Raw genomic sequence first — 20,690 nt, forward strand, 5'->3', positions numbered from 1 at the left:
GCTCGGTAAACAATTTTAAATGGTCCTTTTAATGTACAGATATAAGGTAAATATACCTGTTTCTAGTGAGTGTGTTATGTGCCCATTGGCAACAACAGCATCAAAGCAGTTTAGATAATTTCGACATTATTTCATGTGCCATCAAATGGAAATTACTTATGCAACGTACATCTACATAAGTAAGAAAGGAAATCAATTATAGGGAAATGTACATTAACATAAGTACATTTATGTTTATGTGTAACTCGGTGTCGATCGCCCTACAAACGGGATTCGAGCAAATTTTATAAACAATCGACACTACACTAAGCAAGCTCCGTTAAGATCAAACATGTAATTTTAATTCGGAATATATGGTGAATGTTGAAAAGGATATATTGATAAACATATAATACAGCCCCACAAAACACAAATATTATCATCATTTACAGAATAGGATTGCTTACTTTCAATACAAATTATAATACATGTTTTCGATAAAACGAAAATATCCTTTGAAATGTGAATGACTAGAATTAATTATGTTACTATCTCTGTCAATATTAACATAATGCAATGACACGAGCTTTAGGAAGCCCTAGAAATCATACCAGGCATATAATTAATCCGTATTGTGGTTATATACCCGGGGTAGAGAGAAGATACAGGTATATTTGATAGAAAAGTCTGAAATGATGAAAAACCACAAACGCCTGCCATAACTCGACCTACAGACCTGTGGTCTAGATATTGGGTAATCGTACCACAATGTCCGCCCTACAACAGCAAATAACGATATACGTTACGATAAACTACCCACCATTCTGCAACATATACGACAATTTAGTTCCAACATAGTGTGAAGAACAAGGTTGTGTAGTATCAAACGCACCCCTGCAGTTAAACTGGAGAGAATCTCACCTCACTTCCCACACACACACAAACACACATGTAAAACACACGACATAACGACACCTCAGACAGTCTAGTTATCATTACGTAATCATTCCTGCACTTCAATTAACATACATAGCCGTTGAGTTGGCTGTATACCTGAAATAGTGCTGGAGTCCTCTTGTATCTGCACTCTGCAGGTCAGGTCCACCAGACTTTGTCATGGCTCGCCATCCGTAGAGGTGAGTAGGTAGACGAATTATTCCTAAAAACATTTCTAATTTTGCATAAATTAAGCTTTTCCTAATTTCAAAATCGAACCATCATATGATGTAAGTGTCCATTTTAATGGCATATTTTGGTCGCCGTTATATGTTTCGGTTTCAGAATTTATTTGTATTCGAAAAAGTAGATGGGAGGTCTTTCGTAGGGATCGTTAGAAACACGGGGATGTCAGATTGTACCTCTTTCAAATTTCTTATAAATCAGACGACGTTAAAGCAGCTGTAGATTTATATAACTTTAGTATCACTAAACCCAAAAAGTTTATACCCATAGAATATATCTGTGAAAGGTATCATATCGAAGCAGGGATCTAAATATGCGATATGTTATTGGCATTGCCTAATGTAATCAGTGACAGACGCGTTCCCCTTAATGGGCCCTTCACAACATGCACAAAGGCTATGAGCGTGGAGTTTCCCTATGCATCTGTGCATTGTAAAGCAAACTGCATATCAAGTTACCATCTCAGTTGATAGTGTGTTTTGACTGATAAGACACGGTTAATGATTTGTATCTACATGTTCATGTCTGTCTGAGATGGTTACAGCACACACATTCATAACTTGTGATAAGTTACGTACACATTTAACAAACATTGTGTAGTAGATGTAAGACAAACCTAGGTTCCGTTAGTGTCAGGTTGGCCTTACTGACATGTTTTTTTCTGGCTTCAAAGGACTACTGTTCAAATGAAAGATATTTCAAAACGGTCCAATCATTTATAGAAACACTAGTAGGTTTAGCATCTTCAAATCATTTTCTTGTACATTCAATATATCTTTTTTAACATCAACATGGTTACAATATGGGATGTGTGATTACACACACCAAGGAGACATTCTTAATTTCCTGATATTTCAACGAATATGGCCGACTCATGTATATATTTTTTCGTCGCGTATTTCGTTGTTTGAACGTCTGTGCTTGTAAATTTATGTTTTTTTCTTGTCTGTCTGTTAATCGGTTCTTTGTCTGTCTGCTAGGCGTTCGTTATGAGACAATTTATTTTCCTAACCAACGACCAACTGAGCGATTTATTCCATATAAGGAAATGAAGAGTACAGTTGATCAAACAATTAATGCTTGTAGTTAATTACATGGATAACATACACATATATATGTCTACACTGAATAGGATGGTTTTTCACTGTAATAATGTTATGTGTATAACATTAAGCAAAATGCTGATATCGAAATATTTGAAAATGTATGCTTATTACCTTGATCATAATATTGAAGTGTTTAAAAAAATAATAAAACAAAGAAAAAAATTATATATTATCGCGGAGAAATTTATAATGTAGAATGTGTTCTGAAATAAGCTACAACGGCATCAAAAACGTTTAAAGAATTTCGTACGGAAATTTTCTCAAAATAATTAAAAACAAAAGTTTTTAAATCACTCTCTCAAGATAAATGGTACAACACACACATTCTATTAAGGTGCATTACTTTGCTTCCACCCAGCATAGATATTACTCTCCATGTAGAGCAAATGTTCTCAATGTTCATTCAGGCGTGAAGGGTGTTTAAAATATCCCAACCAGACGCTCATCGAAATTTCACCTTGAAGATTGCTTGACGTAACGACTGCCACTACGGCAGAGGTAAGGGGAGGTAACTCATATTCATTGCGCCGGCCTTTGATAACTTTGTCCAATATTATCTCTGTATTCTGGAAACGAAATCCAATATTCGATATCATACAGTCATGTTTAGTCGATGTTACTAAGTTGGTAGTAATGTCCCTTTGAAATGAAATGATATCTGGTATTTTAATCAAGTCGTTAAAAAAATGACGCGACGTGAAATGAATGTGTCAATTCACAATTATCAGATGATAAAGTGCAATACACGATATAAATATATGTAAATAATCAACGTCACGCTTCATGGCTCTCCCCGTATTCCTTAAATTATATAACGATTTGTACTTTTGCAGAAGATTAAATATAAATGACACTATAATTCGGTCGCTTTGATTAGAACTAGGTTCAATTTATTTCCAAAGGTAATCAATATTTAGGAATAAAAATGATCATTTTTTATAAAATCTGGGCTTGAATTGCCTGAGATAAATAATATATCAAAAATCATCTGACTGATTCAAATTGGAGATCACAAAGCTCCAGAAAACCGTTAGTAGGTATACTTATTAGTGTCGTGACACAGATATGTATCCTCAGAGACTAAAATTTATTACATTTATAATTACTTTGTGCAACGTTTTGTATATATACAAACATTCAAGTGGAACTGTGCTATTGATCGACCAAATTATCGATAAATATTCAAAATTCTAGAATTTATTACAAAATGGTATTCAATTCTGCATACTTTGATCACTAGCCTAAAATATCCACTTAAAGATATTAACTACAGCTGTGAGTGGGAGGGAAAGTTGCGAAAGAAGCGTCGGTTTACCAAAAAAACAAAGATGTCGATATTTCTCATGTTTTAACGAAACAAATGGGTTTTAAGGCCTTTTATTATCAAATTTCAGAAACATGTTACTGTAAAACCGTATTATGAAACCATCCTACTATTACAAATTGTTGAATACACATTGAAAGTTTTAACATACATATTATATTTAAAAGCTTTATACAAGACAAATGCAGAAACAATATGTCTTTTTTAAGATGAGGCAGTAAACTCTTTCCTTGGGATTTTTGTTTATATTCGTTTATTTTGTATCATAATCTTACTTAATGTCACATGTAACATAACAAACAGCATTTCTATATATTGTTCTAACTTAATATCAAATAAATTCATATACATGGGTGTATAAATGACATCTATGATATTTTCAGTAGAACACAGTGAAATATTAATTAAATACCTATACTCTTACATTTCACTTCATCGGATTCATCAAATATAGGAATGATAAAGAAAGTAACCACATGTCAATTTAATCTTAATTCAAACTCACACAACAATAAAACGAAAGAAGAAAACATGAAAAAGCCCACAGACTCAAGCAGACACATCTAACAACGAAACTACAGGTGTACTAACGAGCATCAGACGCATATAATAACGAAACATCAATGTATACTAACGAGCATCAGACACATCTAACAACGAAACCACAAGATGTACTAACGAACATCAGATACATCAAGGCATACTAACGAGCATCAGACACATCTAACCACGAAACATCAAGGTGAACTAACGAGCATCAGATACATCAAGGTATACTAACGAGCATCAGATACATCAAGGTATACTAACGAGCATCAGATACATCAAGGTATACTAACGAGCATCAGACATCTCTAACCACGAAACATCAAGGTATACTAACGAGCATCAGACACATCTAACCACGAAACATCAAGGTATACTAACGAGCATCAGACACATCTAACCACGAAACATCAAGGTATACTAACGAGCATCAGACACATCTAACAACGAAACATCAAGGTGTGTTAACGAGCATCAGACACATCTAACAACCAAACATCAAGGTGTGCTAACGAGCATCAGACACATCTAACAACCAAACATCAAGTATACTAACGAGCATCAGACACATCTAACAACGAAACATCAAGGTGTGTTAACGAGCATCAGACACATCTAACAACCAAACATCAAGGTGTGCTAACGAGCATCAGACACATCTAACAACCAAACATCAAGTATACTAACGAACATCAGACACATCTAACAACCAAACATCAAGGTGTGCTAACGAGCATCAGACACATCTAACAACGAAACATCAAGTATACTAACGAGCATCAGACACATCTAACAACCAAACATCAAGGTGTGCTAACGAGCATCAGACACATCTAACAACCAAACATCAAGTATACTAACGAGCATCAGACACATCTAACAACCAAACATCAAGGTGTGCTAACGAGCATCAGACACATCTAACAACGAAACATCAAGTATACTAACAAGCATCAGACACATCTAACAACGAAACCAACAAATATACCAACGACCATAAGACACATTGAATATAATCTTACTCACATTGAAATTATAACTTTTTTCAGGAAAAATACGTCTTTATATATAATATAGGTATGATTTTATGGTAATGCATATATACCTAGTCAGTATGACGTCAGACTTATATATATATACCTAGTCAGTATGACGTCAGACTTATATATCTATACCTAGTCAGTATGATGTCAGGGATATATATATATATATACCTAGTCAGTATGAAGTCAGGGATATATATACCTAGTCAGTATGACTTCATACCTATATATATACCTAGTCAGTATGACGTCAGTGCTTTATATATACCTAGTCAGTATGGCTTCATACCTAGTCAGTATGACGTCAGGGCTATATATATACCTAGTCAATATGACGTCAGGGCTATATATATACCTAATCAGTATGATGTCAGACCAATATATATATACCTAGTCAGTATGACGTCAGACTTATATATAGATACCTAGTCAGTATGACGTCAGGGATATATATACCTAGTCAGTATGACGTCATTCCTATATATATATATATACCTAGTCAGTATGATGTCAGACCAATATATATATATATACCTAGTCAGTATGACGTCAGACCTATGTATATATACCTAGTCAGTATGACGTCAGGGATATATATACCTAGTCAGTATGACGTCAGGGTTATATATAAATACCTAGTCAGTATGACGTCAGACCTATGTATATATACCTAGTCAGTATGACGTCAGACCTATGTATATATACCTAGTCAGTATGACGTCAGGGATATATATACCTAGTCAGTATGACGTCAGACTTATATATGTATACCTAGTCAGTATGACGTCAGACTTATATATGTATACCTAGTCAGTATGACTTCAGGGTTAGATATATGTATACCTAGTCAGTATGACTTCAGGGCTATTACCTCTTTATCCAATTTTTTCACTAAATGAAGATAGATTTCGTTGTTGATATTTCAATAGGTAAATATTATTAGAAATATCTACCATCATTAAACTGGCTAATCACTTTCCGTATATTTCTGCTTAAATATCATGTACTGTATTTCCCTGTCATATCCAAAAATACGATTTATCTCCAGAGTACAACATTATTGCTTTTAAATGTATAATGTATTCCAATACTACCTACAAATCACATTCTCCACAGATATACCATTAGTTACGCATGATCCGTATTCCTACAAGAAATGATCTTAGGTAACGCTTGATACGTATTCCGACAGGAGATAATCTTTGTTAACTTCTGATACGTATTCCGACAGGAGATAATCTTTGTTAACACCTGATACGTATTCCGACAGGACATAATCTTTGTTAACGCCTGATACGTATTCCGACAGGAGATAATCTTTGTTAACGCCTGATACGTATTCCGACAGGAAATAATCTTTGTTAACGCCTGATACGTATTCCGACAGGAGATAATCTTTGTTAACGCCTGATACGTATTCCGACAGTAAATAATCTTTGTGAACGCCTGATACGTATTCCGACAGTAAATAATCTTTGTTAACGCTTGATACGTATTCCGACAGGAGATAATCTTTGTTAACGCCTGATACGTATTCCGACAGGAAATAATCTTTGTGAACGCCTGATACGTATTCCGACAGGAGATAATCTTTGTTAACGCCTGATACGTATTCCGACAGTAAATAATCTTTGTTAACGCTTATACTCAAACAGAGCTATTAACACGAAATGGAACTTTCGATTGATATGACTTGTACAATGCTTGTCTTCAATATGTTTTATAGTAGTTTTTTCTTTGTTTAAAGCAAGGTTACTTATTTTGAATTTGTTATTAATAAGAATATCTGCAATCTAAAAATCCTCGTGTATATCATAATCACATAGCGATGTCAAATATCACCAATATAGCAAATTATTTTCTTCGCAAAAAACAGACAGAATGATTTTTTTTATAACATATTGAGTCATTACATATATTATCACATTGTGTATAATACCCTCGTTCACTGGTATCGTAGTATTGAGATATTGTAATATCTGTGTTATACTTTGATTTATCAAAATGCTGTGATAAATAGGATAATTAAATGTTTCGTATAAATAAGTGGATCTAGAAATGAACAACTGAAAAACCGAAAGGTCGTAATAGTTTGTATAAAAATCCGTAAAATAAAAACAAACACATCATATCTTAATTATACTAGTTTTGATCGTGTTTCTAACCACCATGTCACATCTACATATTAATTATACTAGTTTTGATCGTGTTTCTAACCAACATGTCACACCTACATATTAATTTTACTAGTTTTGATCGTGTTTCTAACCACCATGTCACACCTACATATTAATTATACTAGTTTTGATCGTGTTTCTAACCACCATGTCACACCTACATATTAATTATACTAGTTTTGATCGTGTTTCTAACCACCATGTCACACCTACATATTAATTATACTAGTTTTGATCGTGTTTCTAACCAACATGTCACACCTACATATTAATTATACTAGTTTTGATCGTGTTTCTAACCACCATGTCAGACCTACATATTAATTACACTAGTTTTGATCGTGTTTCTAACCGACATGTCACACCTACATATTAATTATACTAGTTTTGATCGTGTTTCTAACCGACATGTCACACCTACATATTAATTTTACTAGTTTTGATCGTGTTTCTAACCAACATGTCACACCTACATATTAATTTTACTAGTTTTGATCGTGTTTCTAACCACCATGTCAGACCTACATATTAATTACACTAGTTTTGATCGTGTTTCTAACCGACATGTCACACCTACATATTAATTACACTAGTTTTGATCGTGTTTCTAACCGACATGTCACACCTACATATTAATTACACTAGTTTTGATCGTGTTTCTAACCACCATGTCACACCTACATATTAATTATACTAGTTTTGATCGTGTTTCTAACCACTATGTTACACCTGTATATTAATTACGCTAGTGCTGATGGAGAAATTAATTAACTTTCCTGTGGTTCGTGATATACTTGAGTCTTTGTAGTCCTTAGACATCAGTACAGTTGACAGATGTCTATCATAATTTATCTTTATTATATATTTTTTTCAGCTATGATTAAATGGAGGGATTTCTGATTACCATCTGTAATTGTGATTCATTATAAAGAAAGTCGAATTGTTGTTAGAAATGAATATGAATACAAACGCGTTTATTCATTGATATATAATGAGGGACAAATACTTTAAAATTTATCGATATTGCCTGACTACTTGAATAGTAGATTCGTTTTCAATCTATCGTATTTTTCATTTAATATCATAAAAAAAAACAAAAATAAGTTAGATGACAGACAGTACAGATATTTTGTAAACTAAGAATGAAATTTTTAACAAGCAAAGTGAAATGCTGGATATTTTTCGTGCCGGTAAATCAATTGGGATTTTTGCAATGACTGGTATTTTGTAGTACAACAAGGAATTTAAGAGAAACATAAGTCAGCATAAAGATTATTCTGAAACATGGATGACCTAGAAACACTATCTATTTAGAACTGACCAGGAGTAATGCAAAACCAACAACATTATAACCTTCAAATGTTATCCCTTACTTGTATCTCACTGAAGCCTTAGATTTTATATGACATTCTGTGTTACAATTTCATCATTACATCGGCGATATTATGTTCTGTATATGTCAATTATTTTTTCTTCCGGTAACCAAACCTGAACCCAATAAATACTATTATTTCGAGGTAAAAATGTGGCATATTTGAATACGAATTCACGGTTGTAATGAGACGGTGATATCTTCATGACCTCAGACAGGCACCGCTTTACCGTCTTCCAAGGAAAACACTACGCCTTGATAAGTAGTTCCGTATATATACATGTTCACTGCCTTCTGAGTTCGTTATTAGTAAAACAACGTATTGTATACTTATGTAGAAATATACAATCGAGTTAACATTAATAATTGTGTTATTTTTATTTTTCCATAAATGGCTAATTTAAAATGAGTGTCAGAAAACATGAAGATCAAATGTATTTATGTTGATTAATATGTCTGTACATATATCAAATAATGGAATTATTTTTTCTTAATTAATCTAATATGATTAATTTGAATCTATTGTCTCATTTATTGAAATATGCAAGTCTGTTCAAAAATATCTTCACTGCACTTACAGATAGATAAATTGAACGTCTAGTTTCATAGAAGAGACGAGCGTTCAACAATAACACTGTATTTGTCGGGTATCGCATTTCTGGAACAGTAAAATAGAATTAAAAACAGTGTCCATGTTAATGAGATGTCATAGATAGCTATGCAACACGTATCTAATCTGACTCTACTCAAGTCAGCATAAAAGTGTCATCAAATTAGACAGGAAGTCGTCATGGCATTCCTAAAAACTCGATGGTAAAACGCAAGTTTTACAAGGATAAGTCTTTCCTTCACTGCAAGTGACAAATGCTGTCTTTTTTTGTCTATTAAGTACAGCTTAATAGTGCTGCTTAATAGCGTGGTTCAAAAATAAATGAGGACAAAGCGACCACGAGTTAAATCCTGAGATATTTAACAGTTAGAGATCAGGTCACCATTGCGAACGTGTATCTTTTTAGTGCAGGTTTATGGCAATCGAAAAGAAAACCATGTTTATTAGCTTACTGATCGACAAAGACTTAGAATAGGCTTTACGGGTGACGTGTAATTAAAGCTCAGATTTATACATTCCGTGAAGATTCCGTAATTCACAGGAAATCAAGTACCAGATTAACAGGTTATTCCTCATATATGGATGTTTATGATAAACTTTCTTTCAGCATTTTCTGATGTTGCTCAGATAAGGACTATCATTTATCATTAACGCACATCTCTTACCAATATATCAGAAGAAATATTCTTCTTGGTACACTTTAAAGCTTTAGAATGTTGTCGTATAAAACAATAATCCTTTTACTGTATTTTAGAAGCTAGTATGACCACCTCAGTCGTTGTCAAATATAATAGAGTGCATGTTGCTCTTAATTTCTGTATTAAACGAAAAAGTGTCTTAATTTAATTGTATTATTCCGGATCACTTTATGCTAAAACAGGTTTTAAATAAATTAATTCATGATAGAAAATTAAACTTTCAATGCGAGAGAGAGAGAGTGGAGAGAGAGAGAGGGGGGGAGATAGAGAGAGAGAGAGAGAGAGGGGGGGGGGGGGGGGGGGGGGAGGGAGAGAGAGGGGGAGAGAGAGACAGAGAGACAGAGAGACAGAAAGAGAGAGAGGGGAAGAGAGAGAGAGGGATGACCGTAAATTCGTACGAAAGTTTATAATGTATAAAACATTATAGATAGTGAAGGAAAATACAAAGTCAGCAGTAAATGAAGTGACGAGAAATTATCATGTGGTTATTATAGGATATAGGAGAAAGCAACAGTTAAAGGCAGTACTAAACCGGTAGCTGGTAGACCTAATATAAATGCACCACAAGAAGATTTGATCATGTCTGATATAAAAGTCAGGTTAAAGAAAAAAGTCTGAGAGTGTGTAGAACTGGTAAAGACAAAAATATAGAAATAAGCGATGACGAATAAAGTTGTTGGATCTTTTAACCTACTGAAATTTCACTTTAACTGCTTTCCATTGATTAAGGTGTACTCGGAAGTGATCATTCTTACTGATCAACCCTTATAATTGTTTAAAAAAATCAGCCTTAATTATTGGTCAAAGTGATCAGACTTAATTATTGGTCAAAGTGATCAGACTTAATTATTGGTCAAAGTGATCAGCCTTAATTATTGTTCAAAGAAATCAGCCTTAATTATTGGTCAAAGTGATAAGCCTTAATTATTGGTCAAAGTGATCAGCCTTAATTATTGGTCAAAGTGATCAGCCTTAATTATTGGTCAAAGTGATCAGTCTTACTTATTGGTCAAAGTGATCAGTCTTACTTATTGGTCAAAGTGATCAGCCTTAATTATTGGTCAAAGTGATCAGCCTTAATTATTGGTCAAAGTGATCAGTCTTACTTATTGGTCAAAGTGATCAGTCTTACTTATTGGTCAAAGTGATCAGTCTTACTTATTGGTCAAAGTGATCAGCCTTAATTATTGGTCAAAGTGATCAGTCTTACTTATTGGTCAATATGACCAGCTTTAATTATTGGTCAAAGTGATCGAAGTGATGTATTTATCGAAATTACCTGTACGGACAGAGGACATGACATTATCTCGAAGTACGATTGAGTGTGTAATTCTGTGTAAGATATTCTTGTAACTGATTATGTTAACCAGAATTCGAGTATGTTAACAGTCTTACTTATTGGTCAATATGACCAGCTTTAATTATTGGTCAAAGTGATCAGCCTTAATTATTGGTCAAAGTGATCAGCCTTAATTATTGGTCAAAGTGATCAGTCTTACTTATTGGTCAAAGTGATCAGTCTTACTTATTGGTCAAAGTGATCAGCCTTAATTATTGGTCAAAGTGATCGGTCTTGATTATTCATCAATATCATCAGACTTTATAATTGGTTAAATTGATCAGCCTTGAGCATTGGTCAATATGATCAGCTTTAATTATTGGTCAATATGACCAGCTTTAATCATTGGTCAATATGACCAGCCTTAATTATTCTTTGATAAGCTATCCCATACGTCCACGTATTTATTTCCACACATAGACTATCAATTCCTATTGTATCTATTCGTCACACAAGATGTTCATTCACTGAAATATTTCCAACAACTCGGGACCTGTTACCTTCCCCAGACATATGTTGTTTTACTTATACCAAACTTATTTTCATAATATTGGAAAAACGGCATTATTTTTACGGAAAGGTAATCTAAAGGTGACGAGATTATCTTGGCTTATGACGTATACATCTAATTAGAACTAATATTATGTTGTCTTCACACTCTGTGTTGGTCACATTGACGTCAAAGTAAACATTTTACATGTCTCTGTACATTCTAGAATTATTTCCCTACTAGAGTATTTGCGGTAAATTTGCTACTTTGACACCAACTAGAAAACACACGAGAGTAGGAAAACTTGAACTGTATATAGGAGAGACCTACCTCGGTGTTTCATGCCTAGTGAAGTGATTTTTCTGGTACCTAAAGTCAATGTTAGTAGAAAACAGAAACTTAACCTTACAGATGAAAATGTATTCTATCGTTCAAGATTATTGAATTTATATGTAAATCCTAAAGATTATATAGAATAGATTTATGTGTTAGTCATAAAGACGATATAGAATAGACTTATGTGTTAATCCTAAAGATGATATAGAATAGATTTATGTGTTAAACCTAAAGATGATATAGAATAGATTTATGTGTTAGTCCTAAAGATTATATAGAATAGATTTATGTGTTAATCCTAAAGATTATATAGAATAGATTTATGTGTTAATCCTAAAGATTATATAGAATAGATTTATGTGTTAATCCTAAAGATTATATAGAATAGATTTATGTGTTAATCCTAAAGATTATATAGAATAGATTTATGTGTTAGTCCTAAAGATTATATAGAGTAGATTTATGTGTTAATCCTAAAGATTATATAGAATAGATTTATGTGTTAATCCTAAAGATTATATAGACTATATTTATGTGTTAGTCATAAAGATGATATAGAATTAATTTATGTGTTAAACCTTAAGATTATATAGAATAAATTTATGTGTTAATCCTAAAGATTATATAGAATAGATTTATGTGTTAAACCTTAAGATTATATAGAATAGATTTATGTGTTAAACCTAAAGATTATATAGAATAGATTTATGTGTTAATCCTAAAGATTATATAGAATAGATTTATGTGTTAGTTCTAAAGATTATATAGAATAGATTTATTTGTTAATCCTAAAGATTATATAGAATAGATTTATGTGTTAATCCTAAAGATTATATAGAATAGATTTATGTGTTAATCCTAAAGATTATATACAAAAAGGTTAATGTTTGATTCCTAAAGATGATATATTGAACATTTATGTGTGATTTCTCAAGATTATAAAATAACAAAGAGTCGCCGCTGTGAATGAAGTCAGAGATACATCTACAGGACACAAACAATTAGAGTTACTGATAATACTATATTCTGAATATGTCAAAGTGAGATTTAGATTGATGAAATATTAACAGCTAGAGAATATCTCGACGGTTCTCTCGTCACGCTTTGTTGGTGTACTATATGTAAAACGTGTGAAAGAATTTATAATTTCTGCGAGCCTTTACGAAAGAGTATTCCGGCCACATTGTGTTTTATTTTATCTCGAAATTTCGAGATAGCAACTCGAAATTTGGAGTTAGTAATCCGAAATTTTGAGATATTAACCTGAAATTTAGAGATAACAACGCGAAATTTTCAGATAGCAACTCGAAATTTCGAGTTAGTAATCAGAAATTTTGAGTTAGTAAGTCGAACCTGAAATTTCGAGATAACAACCCGAAATTTCGACTCACTAACTCAAATTTTCGGATTATTAACTCGAAATTTCGAGTTGCTATCTCGAAATTTCGGTTAATATCTCAAAATTTCGGATTACTAATTCGAAATTTCGAGTTAAAATAAAACACAACGTGGTCGGAATACGCTTCCGTAAACCTTTGGCGAGTTAAAATCATATATTAAGTGGTAACGGATTTAAGTTCCTTTGTGGTATTACCTGATTGATTATTCAATATTGTAGGAAACAGACATTTCTACATCAAACTGGAAGTCATGTCAGCTCTGTATCCAATGCCTCCATTGTTACGTCACAATACAATCTGTGAGAGTGTGACTAGAAGTTTTATTGATATAAATAACTCCACGAAAATGTTCTGAAATATGTGAGTGCTTAGCATTATTTATTATCTAAGCCTGGCGTCGCAATATGTAGTATTACATGTAGAATTTGCAAAATATTTCATGGATGAATTCACTAAATAACAAGAAAACCATGTGATGAAAAATGTATCTGACTTCCACATATACTTTTCCTGCATAGACATATTAATAGATTACATCTCACCTCCCCTAATAAGTAATCACGTGGTTTATATGTCACTTCGTGACTTTGTCGATTCGTCCTTTGACTCCACTGTCCCGCTTGTCGACATATGAATTCCAAATGTCGATATTTACACTTCAATAATTGACTTATATAACTATATTTACATACAAACAGATATCCTACATCTACAAAATGTCTTTGAACTTACAGAGATCATGGCGGTTTTGTACTATACTTTGATATCAAGATAATACGGATGATATCCCTGAATTTGAAACACGTACGTGTACTTAATTGTAAGAATACTGAAGTCATTGCAAAATTCTTTCGAGAAAATTTAACATGAAAGGGAAATTAATTGAAGATTTAATCATAGCCATATTTTGATACCTGTCTTACGTATCGATTTTCTTACTGAGTGTATAAATATGATTAATAGCTCGATGATGTGTACAAATAAACATGTAGGTTTACTTTCAATATTTGTTTACGATAGACATGATGCTGGTTTAATCATAAACAATCATAATGTCACTAAAGATACACTTTTTTCGTTACAGAAATACCGTATCTGTTCTATATAACGTTTATAACGATTTGGTGTTCAAACGCAACTACATTCTAAAAAGATGATTTTTTTTCATATAATTGATATAAACTTGTGATCGAGGAAGTTCCAAGGCACTCTCACATTATATTATTAAATAATTGAAATAAATCTGTGATCGAGGAAGTTCTAAGGTACTCTCAAGTTAGTTTTATTATATGATTGATATAACTTGTGATCGAGGAAGTTCTAAGGTACTCGCACGTTAGTTTTATTATATGATTGATATAAACTTTTGATCGAGGAAGTTCTAAGGTACTCTCACGTTAGTTTTATTGGGTTTACTCGTTTTAAGTCATTTGGTTTGTTTTTCATACTTCTATTTAACGTTCTGACAGTAAAAATAAGTTATCAGTGCATGTAATATAAACATTATACATATCCCATTTACTACACTCCAAGACTGAATCTGGCTTTCGTCGATTTCATTGTGTGATGTATTGTGTTGGACTGGAAACAAATTTAACAAACAGCGAAGTACTACAGGTTGAATTCGTCTAAAATCAATATAAATCTATCACCCCTTGTAATAGATATAACAAGTTTTAGTTTCAGATTTCAATAAACCCCCGCTGATTCATAAACATATAACGTTCACATGAATCACAATATACTGGAACCTGCGCTAGTCGGCATAAAAGTATAACTCCTTATAGAACGATTGTATCCCCCGAATGCAATTGTTCCTTCCCGACAGGAAAAGGGGTAGCTTCATTTACAAGGACTTAAAAATTAAAGCATATAAAAATTGGTGGCATTGCCATATTGAATAAATTGTCGCCAAATGTGAAACAATCTCCAATCCTCATACCATTATCAAGCGTGATGACGTCATATTTTGGTTCAGTTGGAAAATTACACGTAAATACATGTAGTTCAATGTAAAGATAATATTGACTGAAAGAAATGAAATACGTCCTATTATAGACGAAGACAAACTGAAGAGTGGATAAAGAAACGAAATTCGGTTTTAAGACAGACTAATTGAAAAATTTGAATGGTGAATTAAAATATGAATTACGTCCTAAAGGAGATGAAGGTGAACTAAAGGATGGATTAAGAAATTAAATATGGCTTTAAGATATAACAAGATAAACTGAAGGGTGAATAAACGATAAAATACGATTTTAACATAGACTAACATCAACTAAAGGTTGAATGAAGAAATGAAATACGGGTTTAAGACGGGATGTTTCTGCAATGGGCATTGACATGGTGTACGGGAATATGTCACATAAATGGAATATAAATGTATAATTATCACATGGCAACACAATGTAATATTCTGTTACACTGTCTCGTGGTGTAAGGAAGGTATGATATCACATATGTGAACGAAAACATGGTTTAAATTTAAATGTAGGAGGGTGGAGTATGGCGACGACATAAATGTAGATAAAACTTCTGGCACCTTGTAACAATATACAGTTGAGAACATGAGACGATGTAATGAAGGACAACTAATATAAATTACCTAGGTTTTACCAGGGACGACAACGTGAATAACCTAGGTTTTACCAGGGACGACAAAATAAATTAGCTAAGTTTTACCAGGGATGACAACGTGAATAACCTAGGTTTTACCAGGGACGACAAAATAAATTAGCTAGGTTTTACCAGGGACGACAACGTGAATAACCTAGGTTTAACCAGGGACGACAAAATAAATTACCTAGGCTTTACCAGGGACGACAACCTAAATTACCCAGGTTTTACCAGGGACGACAAAATAAATTACCTAGGTTTTACCAGGGACGACAACGTGAATTACCTAGGTTTTACCAGGGACGACAACCCAAATTACCTAGGTTTTACCAGGGACGACAACGTCAATTATCTAGTTTTTACCAGGGACAACAAACCTAGATTAACTTGGTTTTACCAGGGACGACAACGTGAATTACCTAGGTTTTACCAGGGACGACAACCTAAATTACCTAGGTTTTACCAGGGACGACAACCCAAATTACCTAGGTTTTACCAGGGACGACAACCCAAATTACCTAGGTTTTACCCGGGATGACAACCCAAATTACCTAGGTTTTACCAGGGACGACAACCTAAATTACCTAGGTTTTACCCGGGACGACAACGTGAATTACCTAGGTTTTACCCGGGACGACAACCCAAATTACCTAGGTTTTACCAGGGACGACAACCCAAATTACCTAGGTTTTACCCGGGAATTACCTAGGTTTTACCAGGGACAACCTAAATTACTAGGACACGACCTAAATTACCCCCAGGTTTTACCAGGGACGACAACCTAAATTACCCAGGTTTTACCAGGGACGACAACCTAAATTACCTAGGTTTTACCAGGGACGACAACCTAAATTACCTAGGTTTTACCAGGGACGACAACCCAAATTACCTAGGTTTTACCCGGGACGACAACCTTAATAAGCAAAGATTAACTAGGGACTACTACTTAAATAAGAAAGATTTTACCACGGACGACAACCTGATTACGTAGGTTACATCAGGGACGACAACTTGAATTAGATAGGTTTTACCAGGGACGACAACCTCAATAAGTCCGGTTTTACCAGGGATGACAACCTCAATAAGTTCGGTTTTACCAGGGATGACAACTTGAAATCAGTAAGGTTTTACCAGGGACGACAACCTCGATAAGTTCGGTTTTACCAGGGACGACGACCTCAATATGTTCGGTTTTACCAGGGATGACAACCTGAATAAGCAAGGTTTTACCAGGGACGACAACCTCAATAAGTTCGGTTTTACCAGGGACGACGACCTCAATAAGTTCGGTTTTACCAGGGATGACAACCTGAATAAGCAAGGTTTTACCAGGGACGACAACCTCAATAAGTTCGGTTTTACCAGGGACGACGACCTCAATAAGTTCGGTTTTACCAGGCACAACAAGATATTTTATCTAGATTTTACCAGGGACATCAACCTAGATTACTTATGTTTTACCAGAGACGTCAATCTGAATTTAGCAAGGTTTACCAGGGACAGCCTGAATTAGGTAGGTTTTATCAGGGCCATCTGACGTTGGCTAGGGTTTACCAGGGACAACCTGAATTAGGTAGGTTTAATCAGGGCCATCCGACGTGAGCTAGAGTTTACCAGGGACAACCTGAATTAGGTGGGTTTTATCAGGGCCATCTTACGTTAGCTAGGGTTTACTAGGAACAACCTGAATTAGGTAGGTTTAATCAGGGCCATCCGACGTGAGCTAGAGTTTACCAGGGACAACCTGAATAAGGTAGGTTTAATCAGGGCCATCCTACGTTAGCTAGAGTTTACTAGGGACAACCTGAATAAGGTAGGTTTTATCAGGGCCATCCTACGTTAGCTAGGGTTTACTAGGGACAATCTGAATTAGATAGGTTTTCCTGGGACAGATTAAGGAAGCTAAATTTTACCAAGGACAACAATTCTTAACTAGGATTTAACAGGACTAGACAACCTTCTAATCGTCTTAGCTAGACACATCTCGGACGGGAGATTGTTAGAAAATAAGAACTAAACAATTTAACGACGCCACATACGTTACTGGGATCATTCCACTAAGTGTGGAAAATACGAAGAGTAAAATGTTAGGATTGATACAAGAAACGAAACGCAAGAATAAAATCAATGTGACTGGGCTGATTTATACGCGTGTGATAGGGAAGAAGACATTTAACAGAACGTCCGTCTGGTAGATTTATACCTCGTATTAAAAATGCATATAGCCGGGAGAAGGGGCGATCAGGAGGCACTCCGTAAATACCTATGCAAATTCAATATCCATTAGGCAAGAGTGATTTATAGAAAGCTTAACTTAACTGCATTTGGACTAAGATATTTTCAATCTGCTTTGTCGAATAATCTTTGCACGGAAATTCGTAGCGTTTCGTTTTTAACGTTTGTAAAATTAAAGAAACTTTGTAATAAATGAATGAAAACGTTTCAATATTTCGAAACTGTTAATAATTGATGCCAAGACCTCTATACAGAAGTTTCATCCTGATAAACAATACACAAGCTTTTCAAAATAGCAACTTTCACCATTAAGAGAGTTAAATCGAAAACATGTTTCGTGTCAAGTTTTTATAAATTTAAATGATGTTTAGAACATAAACGTAATCCACATTCTTTTTGTTTGTTATAAACGAAATTCATTGTGCTTTAGCGTTTCGACTAATTCGAAGATTTTTTTCAGTTTCCTCATTTTTAAAAAAAATGTATCGCTGACGAATCCAAGAAAAAGGAAATATCTGTACAATGTAGTTTATTATTAGACTGTATGTAATTATATACATCAAAACGTGCTATTCGGGGCACCTCTTATGGTACGTTTATACGAACATTCTTTCCTTAAAATACGATGTGTCAATCCTATATTGACACAAATCCTGATAAAATGGGACTCTTGTCCCTGCTATGGATCCAAATACATCAATGTTTACTTTAGAATTAATATCATAAGTAAAAATTATCAATAATTTATCTTTAGTGAGCTTTCTAATGAAATCACGAGCACAACGTCCGGAAATAGGTCTTGTCACATGTATTTCCAACTAATAGTATTACGCATAGTACCGGTTGTGTGGTTTACCAAATTATAACGAAATCTTTTCGGAAAAAAATCTAGTCCCACAGAAACAAAGAAACTTCGAACAAGAATAATTAAGAAAATACAATATGCATCTCTATTATAGCATTTTAACACTGATCCCCAATGCTACATATAAACCATTATGGTTGCTTTTTTCCCTGCCTTTTTCAATTGTAACTTTCACTGTATGAGTCATAAGATTTTTTCCAGTAGGCTTAGTGCATGGCGTAACTGTGTTGCGATAGCGCAACCATAGATGACCTTGGTTTGACATTGATTTTCCCGCGAACAATCACGAACCAATACCAGACAGACATTGTACTGGGCACAAACCAATATCAGACAGACATAGTGCTGAGTACGAACTAACACCAGACACGCATAGTACTGGACACGAAACAGTACCACACATACATAGTACTGGATACGAACCAGTACCACACATACATAGTACTGGACACGAAACAGTACCACACATACATAGTACTGGATACGAACCAGTACCACACATACATAGTACTGGATACGAAACAGTACCACACATACAAAGTACTGGACACGAAACAGTACCACACAGCCATAGTACTGGACACGAAACAGTACCACACATACATAGTACTGGACACGAAACAGTACCACACATACATAGTACTGGACACGAAACAGTACCACACATACATAGTACTGGACACGAAACAGTACCACACATACATAGTACTGGACACGAAACAGTACCACACATACATAGTACTGGACACGAAACAGTACCACACATACATAGTACTGGACACGAAACAGTACCACACAGACATAGTACTGGACACGAACTAGTACCTTACATACATAGTACTGGACACGAAACAGTACCACACATACATAGTACTGGATACGAACCAGTACCACACATACATAGTACTGGACACGAAACAGTACCACACATACAAAGAACTGGACATGAACCAGTACCACGCAGACATAGTACTGGACACGAAACAGTACCACGCAGACATAGTACTGGACACGAAACAGTACCACGCAGACATAGTACTGGATACGAACCAGTACCACGCAGCCATAGTACTGGAGACGAACCAGTACCACACAGACATAGTACTGGACACGAAACAGTACCACACAGACATAGTACTGGACACGAACTAGTACCTCACATACATAGTACTGGACACGAACCATTACCACACATACATAGTACTGGACACGAACTAGTACCTCACATACATAGTACTGGACACGAACCAGTACCACACAGACATTGTACTGGACACGAACTAGTACCTCACATACATAGTACTGGGCACGAACCAGTACCACACAGACATTGTACTGGAAATGCTGGGTGGAAACCAGTGTTAGACACACA

At 34.4% G+C, this 20,690-nt stretch overlaps 1 long non-coding RNA gene across 1 annotated transcript in view; it reads left to right on the forward strand.

Annotated features, from left to right (window-relative positions):
* The first annotated feature begins 1,034 nt into the window (after positions 1-1,034).
* The window catches only part of LOC132548007 (uncharacterized), a 30,241-nt gene continuing 10,585 nt past the window's right edge, over positions 1,035-20,690 (forward strand). The window contains exon 1 of the long non-coding RNA XR_009554137.1: positions 1,035-1,115. This is a non-coding gene — a long non-coding RNA (uncharacterized LOC132548007). The remainder of the gene's footprint in view (positions 1,116-20,690) is intronic.

Source organism: Ylistrum balloti, unplaced genomic scaffold (genome assembly GCF_031769215.1).
Source record: "Ylistrum balloti isolate Yb309-2 unplaced genomic scaffold, AGI_CSIRO_Ybal_v1 Utg369614, whole genome shotgun sequence".
NCBI lineage: Eukaryota > Metazoa > Mollusca > Bivalvia > Pectinida > Pectinidae > Ylistrum > Ylistrum balloti.